The sequence below is a fragment of the Aythya marila genome (genome assembly GCF_965140915.1).
Source record: "Aythya marila genome assembly, chromosome: 7".
In the NCBI taxonomy this organism is placed as follows: domain Eukaryota; kingdom Metazoa; phylum Chordata; class Aves; order Anseriformes; family Anatidae; genus Aythya; species Aythya marila.
The window spans coordinates 5,224,344-5,235,053 of record NC_139048.1 but is presented as its reverse complement, the minus strand read 5'-3'; positions in this window follow the sequence as shown (position 1 = coordinate 5,235,053).

Sequence of the window (10,710 nt, the reverse complement as noted above, 5' to 3'; positions counted from 1 at the left end):
GCATGCTGAAAGGGAAAGAAGCAGCAGAGATGTGCAGGAAATCCCCCTCTAATGGCAAGAGAGAAGCAGCCAGGATGCAACTGTCTGCGAAGCCTTGGCGCGTTGGGGAGAGGAATCCCAAAGGCCAGTAGAGCTGACCTCTTGAGAGGCCACCAGTGAAAGGGCTGGGACCGTGGCCAAGATGGTCTTCACCAAGCAAGAACTTGCTCTCATTTGAAGTAATTTTCTGTTCTACTAACTCACTGAACTCTCATTTGATTTCCTGTTTCAGTAAGGGACCTATGAATCCCAAATAAATTGATCAGTGAATAGTGGCAGACAGAAAAACGCTCGTTTATTTTTTCCCTGAAAGATATATGGTATTTTAATGAACTGCACTTGCTTTTCTCAAATTTTCTGACTCCCAGTTGGAAGACTCCATTTTGAAACTAGCACAGTTTGGTCAAGGTATTTTTTCTGTTTGTTTGCTTTTTTAGCTGCCATCTCTGGTTAGAGCCAAATTCCTTTTCTTTCTCTTTTATTGAATTGTTTCACTGAGGTTTTGCCTAATTATTTTTCCTATTTTGACTGGCGGGTGGACGAGCAGGATTATTTTTGCTCAATTCTGTCTTTGAAACTTTTATTTAAACACTGGGCTGAACAAATATGAGCAATCCATCATAACCACTAGAACTGTATCAACAGCAATTCTGATGTGGCTAAAAAAATCTGGGGAACAGCCCCCTACACCCAACATGCAGTTGGTGTTATTTTCTGAAATAACAGTTCATGTTATTTCTGAACTATTAAGTGTTTAAACTAGATGGGGTTAAAAGAAAAAAAGAAAAAACAAAAAAGATATTCAACAAACCAATGTAGATACAGAACATCTAAAGCAACACTTTGATTGAAAATCATGATAAGCCACACTCATTAATCTTCACTGACAACATAAAACTTCACATTTCAGCGAGGATAGAACATTATTATGGAAAGCAGAGAAAGCAGAGAGAGCAGAAATACCAACAGAGGCTAAAATTTCTACATGCTTCAAGAATTTCCTCAAGAAAAGTTCCAGAAAATTATTTATCACTACAAGAAGTTATTATGGAGACAACACTAAAGTGACTGGAGGGAAAAACCACTTGGTCATGGCATGTGTCCTTTTTTCGGTATGAGGTAGTTTCCCAGCAATGACTTTTTCAAAGAGTGATTCACGTGAATTGCATAGAATTCACTCAAACAATCCCAATACCTGTTTTGAACATCGAGTTTAGCAGGGAGTGAGTTGCCTCCTGGAGACATTTATTTCCAGCAAACACAATGCCAGCACCCAACTCATGGGCAATGAAACCTGGGCGAGACGGAAATCCTACCAGTGCTTCATTCACTGAGTGGCAGCTCTGTGCGGACTGAAGCTGGTGCCTTGCTGCAACAGTACAAAAAGAGCTTAAACACCAGCATTTCCTTATGCATTTTGGTTCTTACACTTCCTTCTGGACAGATCAACTAGTCCCACAGGAATATCCTGCGGTGCTGTGAAACTACTTTTCTGCAATCACATTTGTCCTTTTGTTCCATGGGCTCTCTTGGCACCAAGTGCCCTGTTCCTGTGCCGATCTGATTAGATCGAATTACATGCTTTTACTGCTCCTACAAGCTAATGCAGCAGACCTACAATTAAGTGTGGGATGGTTTAAGGTCTAAAAGGAACTAATGTCTGGCCTGAGCAAATGGCCCAGATTCTTTTTTTTTTTTTTTTAAGTTGATATTTTTTTAGGCTCTTTTCCAAAAGTTAAGCCCCTGAAACAAGTCATAACAGCGAACCCACTCACCCTATTCACAATTATTGTTGCTCCCAAGCCATTTTTAGTATCTCTGACAAATTACTGAACATACAATATTGCCCTTGTAAGGGAAGAATGAACGGGAAGCAGCAGTGTGATGTCATTCAGCCTTATATAATATCAGCACTTAGAGGAAATACATTTGTTAGTGTCACCATGGACGTATGATAAATACTGCAGCCTTCACAGAATCACACAGAATCACAGAATTTCTAGGTTGGAAGAGACCTCAAGATCATCGAGTCCAACCTCTCACCTAACACTAGCAGTCCCCACTAAACCATATCCCTAAGCTCTACATCTAAACCTTGTTTTTCTCTACCTTGAGAACTGAATATAAGAAATTATTAAGAGAAGGGAAAGGGAAAGAAGGAGAAAAAAAAAAATAGAAAAAGAAAAAAAGCAACCAACCCCAAAAGCCCTTCCTCCAGTGGCAAAAAAAAAAAAAAAAAATCAGAGGTGTTAGAAGCCCTCTGGTGCTGCAATTCCTGAAATTATGACAGAGCCTTCGAATTTGTTCTGGCTAGTTAGTCTGAAAACTTCCTAGAGGGAAACAGATAAATGGATAACAACATGATGATTGCCTACAGGCCCCATATGGAAAAGGAGTGTAATTTCAGTGTGCTGATATGATTACATTTAATTTGCTTGCTCTAAGTTGCAGCATGCCATGTGCTAGGAGGACAATCAGATAACCCTGTGAAAGGTGCTCGTGGAGCTTGATGCTTTTGGCACCAGAGCTGAAATAAGATTAATGGAAACGTGCTCCATTTTGCCTTGAAGTAGGGTTGCATTGCATCTTTTTTCATTAGGTATTGTTCCAAACACCATTATTAAAAATAATAATAATAATAATAATTAAGGATCCAGAGACCTGGCATTGTGAGGAACTGAGGTGCCTTTTGCCTACATCCTCCTCGCTGATACCTAAACATTATTAACCAAGCACTCTGTGTATTTTCTTCACTTGGGCTTTTAATGGAACAAGACAGAAACCTTGTATAACCTGCACTGGGGCCCCAAATTGTGCAACAATCTAGCTCATCTATTGGGCCTTTCAGCCAAACGAATGGCTGAGTTTTCTCATTTGGAATAAATTCCTGAATAACCCGACTTACACTATGGTTGCTTCCCTTTCCCTTGTTCCCTCTGCTTAAAACTTTTTACTCCATCCTTTATAACTAAAAGATCTACCCAAATCAAGGTAATTTTTTATTTTTTAATTTTTTTAATTTGTGAGATTGGGAAGCTAGATTTTCCAAGAACATCATGGTTTATTTCCTACTCTTACTCATTACACAGCTTTATCTCCTGCATAATAATAAACATAAGCATCATTTCATGTGCACGGTATGAAAGTTCAAATAGTTAAATGAAAGTTACAAATACTGTTTAATTAATTAATGATTGATTGATTGTTGAAAACATAAAAAGTTAATATAAGCCCCTGCCTCTTTTTTTTCCCTGCTCTGTGGAGGACTGTCAGTATGTAATTGTTTTCCACACTGATGAGTTTAAATTGTTGGATCTTTTCCAGCCATGTTCAACCTTTGGATTCTTCCACTTTTTTTGTGACAGACAGGGCCCCCTTAGGTAACTGGCCAGCCCAGTCTTTTCCAGTCTTGCTTTTTGGGAACTCCACCCTTGGTAAGATCTGTACCCTTGAGCCATCCCATTGAACAAGAAAATATTTTTATTGTGTTACACACCTTTCCTTGTGCGTTGCAAGGGACTTGGAGCTTTCTCAAGGTCTGGTCTTGTCCCCCATCTGTCACACACACAACGCAGAAAGCAGCAGCAAACATTCCTTCAATTTTCAGTGCACTACGCTGGGACAAGAAGGCCTGTCTGCTTTTTTTCCCTCTTTTCTTGCAAACTTTGAAAGTGGAACAAGCACAAGCACTCACAAGGTATCAAGGTTATTTTTATTGCATGTATCACTTATCTGGAAATGCAGGATGCTCTCAAACAGAAAGTGAGGGTAAACAAATGTGGTCTGGTATAAGCTTATTTTTTCAAGCTAAAATGGGATATTAGTCTTTATTTACTTTCCCTTCATTCATTCATAGCATATGCTGTTTCACTTCCATTTCCAGACTGTGCTGCTTTAAATACAAAAATGTGGTGGTCTGATGGAAGACATTTGAAATTAAAAGTGGCTAGATTTTCCAGAAAGAAATTGCCATGGCATTTCCCACTAATCCTGATGGTGTGCAAGGCAGGCAGGCTGGATCGCTGAGACTGTCACTATTTGAATGCAAAAATTCTTTTTTCTTGTTTCTTTGAAGTGTTTTTTTTTTTTTTTTAACTATGTGCCATTGAAAGCAATAATTCAGGGAACTCCTTTTCCTTTTTCATTCCTTGATGCTAGCAAAATTTCAGTGCTTGCAATCTATTCCCTATCTTTTATTGTCCTAAACTCTTCTCTAGACATCTGTTAAGAGCCATTGTCAGTGAGACAATGACAGACCTCTCATCTGACTCTGTTTGACCTTTTATAGGTTTCCTGAATCATATCTCCACAGAAAGCTTTGCATAAATCAATTTTACCTTTATATTTCCTACTAAGTCTGTTCAGGCTTCCCTCAGTTCTGAGAATGTACAGCTCTGTGCACATCAAAATTAGCACTACGTGGCCGAGATAATTCATCCTACTCCTTCACACTACAGAGCATATCAGTCATTCTTTGGGGAAAACAGCACTGTTATCTCTGTCCAAATAGACGATCACTCAAAAAATAAACCTGAACTGTAAACAGATTGTTGGACAGAGGTGTGCATGTGGGACCTGAAAGCCATCTGTTGAAGTCTGGTCTTTTTTTGTTTGATTTCTCCTGGTCTGTTAATACACAGTTGACTCTTGATAGCAGAATAATTCCAGAATGCCTAAGAAAAAGCCTGTTTATCTGAAGAAATCATCTTTCCCCTAAAAGTTACTATAACAGTCAGTTTGAATTCCCTCCATCCCCCTTTTTCTTTTTCTTTTTTCTTTTTTTTTTTAGCAATACAATGACATTGTAGGTATGTTTTAACATACATTTTAATATACTATTTGCTCACGATTAAAGAAGTATCAAAAGAACAGACTGTAACATCTGAATTACCAAAAAAAAAAAAAAAAAATAGGGAAAGAATTAATTAGGAAAATATTGAGGCTTGGTATCATGGAACCGTTGCAGGAAATAAAGTAAAATGAAGGAGGACAATGTCATCCAAACCAGGCTGTTCCTTCTGATACCAGAGACATGTTTCTGTCCATAAGGGGTCACACCGTACAGTATTGTCCTGTCTTGGTCAACGTTTCTGTCAATACCATCTAGCCTTGGGCAAGATTTTGCTGCTGCTTCTTTCTCTGACAAATATCAAAACCCTAAAAATTCTCCCAGCAGGAACTGGAAGGAAACAGTCCAAATCCAGACCACAACATCGGTGACTGACCGCTGTAAGGTGGCTGCTGCCCCATGGGCAGAGGAGAAGAGAAGCACAGCAGTAGCATGCTACCACCTCATCCTATTGCTCTGCTTCCGACTGCCCAAACACTGACCCCTAGCACAGGGGAATAAGTAAGAAGGAAGGAAGGGGAACACCATAACAGATAATTGGAGGGAATTAAGCTGAATGCAAGTTAAAAAGAAAGACAGTTTCCTTTCCTCTAGGCTGGGTGAAATATGGAAGATCTCAAATAGAGATATCTTCTCTATTTTGATTTATAAAGCAGACAGAACATTGTTTTGTGTAGATGGTGATGTTGTATGTCAGCAGGAGTTGTCAAAAGAGGTTTAGTTTTATTCATTTTTCCAGTGTGCTTTCTTTCCTTTGCACAGTCATGTTGGTGATGTGATTTGGTTCCTTTCAAATCTCTCTGGATTTCAAATCTTCTGGCTTAGAAAAAGAGCCTCCATAAATCCCAGAAATTTATCCAGACCCTTGCATGCCCACAATTGCCACAAAAATATTTTTTTTCTTCATTTATCCCTATATTTGATTATCCTTACAATAAAAGACCAGTGTACATTCAAAGAGAGACTCCTTGAGACTATCATTTTTGTTTTGTTTTCTTTGGCACCAGTGTGTCTGTGTTTAGCTGTATGTCCTCTTGCCAGATCTGGAACATTTGGAGTGATAACACTAACATCACAGGAGACAGAGCAGAATGTACTAGTAAGGATAATCATACAACAGTTTTGTATATGATATAGATGTTAAAAAAAAAAAAATCTTTTAAAGAGAAAGAAAGAGAGGCCTACAGAGCTGTTGAAAATATACTACTTAAATGACTGAAAACAGAAAAATGAGTGAAATTTTTGTAATGGCCTAGGAAGAAAGAGTCTGTCTGCACAGTCTGCCACCACAGCCATGGAAGCAAGCAATTCATGTAACAGCCTGACCAACAGAAGTGCTCTCATCTATTTCTAAGGAAAAAGACTGTAGAAATAAGGTTCCCCATTTATCTGAGCAACAGAAGTGCAGCTGGTCAAGAATTTTCTGGTAAATTAGTATAAGTATTCTTTGCCAAATTAACATTTTGTCTACTGAAATTCAGATTATATCTTTTTTGATTATATCTTTTTTTTTTTTCCTCCAGTTTCCTATTCAGATAACTAGAGTTTCTTTCTGGGTGAGTCCAATGAAAATCAAAATATTTCACTTTATCAACTACATGATTTTTTTTTTTTTTCAAAACATTTTGTTAGCAAACTGTTCCTGCCATGCTGCTTCCTGGAACTTGCAGTTGGGTAATTTTATTGCATCTTTATAAGGAGATTCTAGTGGACTGTGATACATTGGCAGAGCAGATAAGTCACGTTACCTCACTGAAGAGGCAGTCTAGGTCACAGGGACTATTTGCGTGAGGTACTCAGACATCTACTGGTCTGGGTCTAATGATTCTTTGTATACCTTCGTAAGAGATTATTGGAGGGGGAAGGATTTAATCCTGCTTCCCCTGACAATGAATTTTGCTGTTTCCCAGGTGGCCTCTTTGCTCTGTTCTAGAGGGAGGCTATGAAGCTGAGTTTCACCAAACCCTTAGCAAGTGGAAATCTGTCAGCTCAGGTAGTCCACCAGCATTCCTATACAGCAACAATAGCAGCATTCATCAGACCATTTGGGATCTATCCACTGTTCATCGGTACATTTCAATAATGATTCTCCAACCCTGTTTCCTTAGTTTTTAGTGCTCTTGCCCAAGATTAATAAAATGAACACCAGAATGAATAAATAAAAGTTTATCTCTGAGCAATGAAGAGTAACGTAAGTCTCTGAATTTTAGAAAGCTATTCAGTTGTGACAGTTAGAAGCGTTATTAGGTGAAGAACAGGGATAGGACATTCAAAAATAACTCAGGAAATAACACAATAAACAGCATTGCCTTATATTTTCTGTCTGTTACCAAATGTCTGCCTTTCTTGGACTAGTAGCTTTTGGTCCTTTCTGCTTTTTCTTTCCCTGCTTTCAATACTAGGACAAAGATTATCACTTTACTTTGTGAGAGAAGAATGTCTTGAAATAGATCCAATCTCTCCATCCCTCAAATATTTACACACATAACTCCACATATAACTCCATATAATCCACACCCTAAATTTTACTGTCATACAACCGTAGATATGCTAGTTAGAAGGGACTGTGCTAAAGGGCTGTAGCCGAGTTCCCCTGCTTGAAGCAGAACTGTCACCACGTCTAGCTCAGATCTTAGGTAGCTGTCCTGAACAATACCAAGCTGCAGAAGAAATCAGGGTTTGCAGGATTAAGATGTACTTAAATGCATACAAACACAAGACCAACCTGGTTCCTTTCCTTTTTCTTTTTAAACAGGTGGTGCTTTCCTCATGCTGCCCCTTTAAAAGCAATTTTCTGCCAAACATCAGTAAAAGGATGCTGGCAACACTTTTTAATAAAAGGCAAATCCCACTTTTGATATTCATTTTAGTAACATTAATCATGATGAATTCATTCAGTATGTCGCATGACTGCTGTGTGTAATTTCTTAGGAATTCCATTTTCATTTAACATTAATTAAAGAGCACTTATTATAGTGTTACCAAAATTAATTCCCGGTCTGCAGCCCTGTCTGCCAAGTTTCAACCTTCAGCAAATTATTATGGGTGAGTTATAGACCCTGGGAAAATGAGGTCTATAATGGAATATTAACTATAGCGATGCATTCATCATCATATTACAGTAAGGGCAATGTTCAGGGAGATGGTGATCATTCGGAATAATGCACTCTATGATCCTGCTCCCGTCTAGCCCTTTAAGACAGTTATTGGAGCCCACAGAAATTACAGATAGTTAGCAAGCTTGTTTAATCCAATATGGTTTGTGAGACACTCTATCCTTCTTTCTTAGAGTCTGTTTGATTATGATACAATGATCAGACTCAGGATATTACCTCTTTGGCAATTCGGCTTCCTGCTGCTGAAGAGACACAGACACCGTGGCAATATTTTTGATACAGCCCAGCAGAGCTAAGTGTCGTTCATTAAAAGAAGATTTATTCACATGCATCTGTCTTGAATCTGTCATATTCTCCCTAAAGGGACTCAGGCATTTAATACGTCTTTTTTTTCCCCCATTTATGACATTCACCATGGAGTGTATAATCTTAGTTTCCCCATATTTTTAGCACCAAAATAGCAGTTTTGTATATCTTAAAGGATTTTACTATATCCTGTTTTTGTAAGAAATCCTAGAGAAACCATGAATTATATAACAGATATTCTAGGAGGAAAGGAGGTTGGCCATTACTTTTCTTCTTGTTTTATAAAAGTTCACACACCATTATTTGGTCCCTTGTTCTGGCTTCTTTCCTATAAAATTCTGAACAGCTCCAAAGCTTTCCTGCACAGAAAACACCACACACCAAAATCGTAATAATAATAATAATAATAATAATAAAATAAAATAAAAAATAAAAAAGTTTATTTTTGCTAAGATTAGGAAAGATTTTTTTCTTTTTAACTGAATGGAGGGGGAAAAATACAGGGGAAAGCCATGTTAATTTTGGACCAGCACAAGCAGACTCTGCTGGAAAGAAAGGCACACGGTCATTTATTTAACACCTGTCTTTAGGAAAGCTGTTATGCAAAGTGTCACCTACAGATTGAATTTCATTCCCTAAAGCAATGCTGAACTTTAAAGGCATCTAAAAGCCAAGTCTGTCTGCAATGACAAGAGAAAAGGCTCGTCCTGCCCACAGGCCAGATGGATCCATTATAACCCAACAGAGAGTGTGTATGCCTGGTGCTGAAGCATCCTTCTTGCTTCTGGTCAGAGCTGCCTTAAGCCCCAAGGGCTCTGGGCAGTCAGAGGAGCTCGGATTGTCTGGATACCTCCAGGAAGGCAGGTCCCATGGTTCCCAGCAACAAACTTGTATAGCTACCTGTATAGCTCCCAGCCCTGGAGGAGGGGGAGGGAAATCCAAAGCTAAAACCAACAAACCTTGACTTCTGTCTCATGTATCAGCTTCCTGGAATTCAAAGTTGTTTGAGCCCCCATCTATTGCACTTCTGAGGGTTCCTCCCATAGCACAGCTCATCACCCCATTTCCTAACAAGTAAGGAGGATCAACTGCCATTCAGCTAATAGACTCAATGAGGACCAGTTTCAGATCCTCCAGTTGCCTGAGAACATTTTATCATGCATCTTTTCTAACCCAGGACTTGGTGCCCTACCCAGAGAGGAGACCAAGGATGTAGGGAGCCCAGGTTGCCAACACGACACCATGTATTTCAAGAAATTGTTGTTATAGTATTGCAATGCCAAGCCTAAACCATTCTTTTGGTCCCAACCCTTAGCATCTCTATAGTCAAGACACTTTATATACAGTTACACAAGTAGACTCAGTTATGAAACCATAGCTCTGTATTTGTGTGGTGAAAAGGATGGTCTTAAGGTTATAGTGACAGACAGGTATATCTTTTGGTTTCTATTAACTACATGAAAAAGCACCTTTCCCAAGCATGGGACTCTCTTGCTAGACTTCAGAAATAACTCACCACACACAAGTGCCATGAGGCTTCCATCAGCTCTTCTCTTCCCTGGCACCTTGGGCACTCCTCTGCTTGCCCAAAGTCTGAAAGCCACCCAGCCAGGGAAGAGAGATATTACATCAGGAACTGCTCCTGCAGACAACAGTCAGAGATGTTAATTTAATAAAGAACTATTAGTCTGGCCACATCTGCAGAGCTGGAGCAAGGGGTGTCAGTGCCGGAAAGACAGCTTCCTTTTTAGCACCAGTGCCCTGTGTGTTTCAGCATTTACGCTCAAAAGATGACTCAGCTCTGACGCAAACATGGGATAGGAAGGAGGGAAATGCAGTGCTTGCCCCCCTCCCAGGCTGGAGGAGATGCAGGGATACACTCCATGTGCAATGAGACCACCCCAAGCACTGATCCAGTTGACAGTTTTGGATCTTTGATACAGGGTTTATCCCATAAGAGTAGTAGCGATATATCTAACATGAAACCACAGCCCCCACTTATTAAAATTTGGCAGATCCAGTTCACTACAGTACTTTCCCAGGTATCTCTGAGAGCACCCAAGCTGCTCTTCCCACAGCTTGGCTCTTGGGCATCTCACCCTGGCATGCTTTTTCTACTTAGCCAGGAACTTATGCCTTGCAAAAGTATGTTCTCCTGAAAGGAACATCAGGAAAGACAAACCTAATGACTAAAAATCATTCCTTGAAAGTGTTCAGCAACAGCTTACAAAGAAACAAAAGTTCTGAAATTGCCACAAGAGAAGTGCCTGTGAAATGAGCTGCTCAGAACTACAGGTCCTACTTTGATGAAATAATACCTGTAAAAAAGAGTGAGGGATGAGGCTGTGATTATCAGACTGAATACACTAAAATCTGCCCTGACCTGAGCCAGAAATCAGA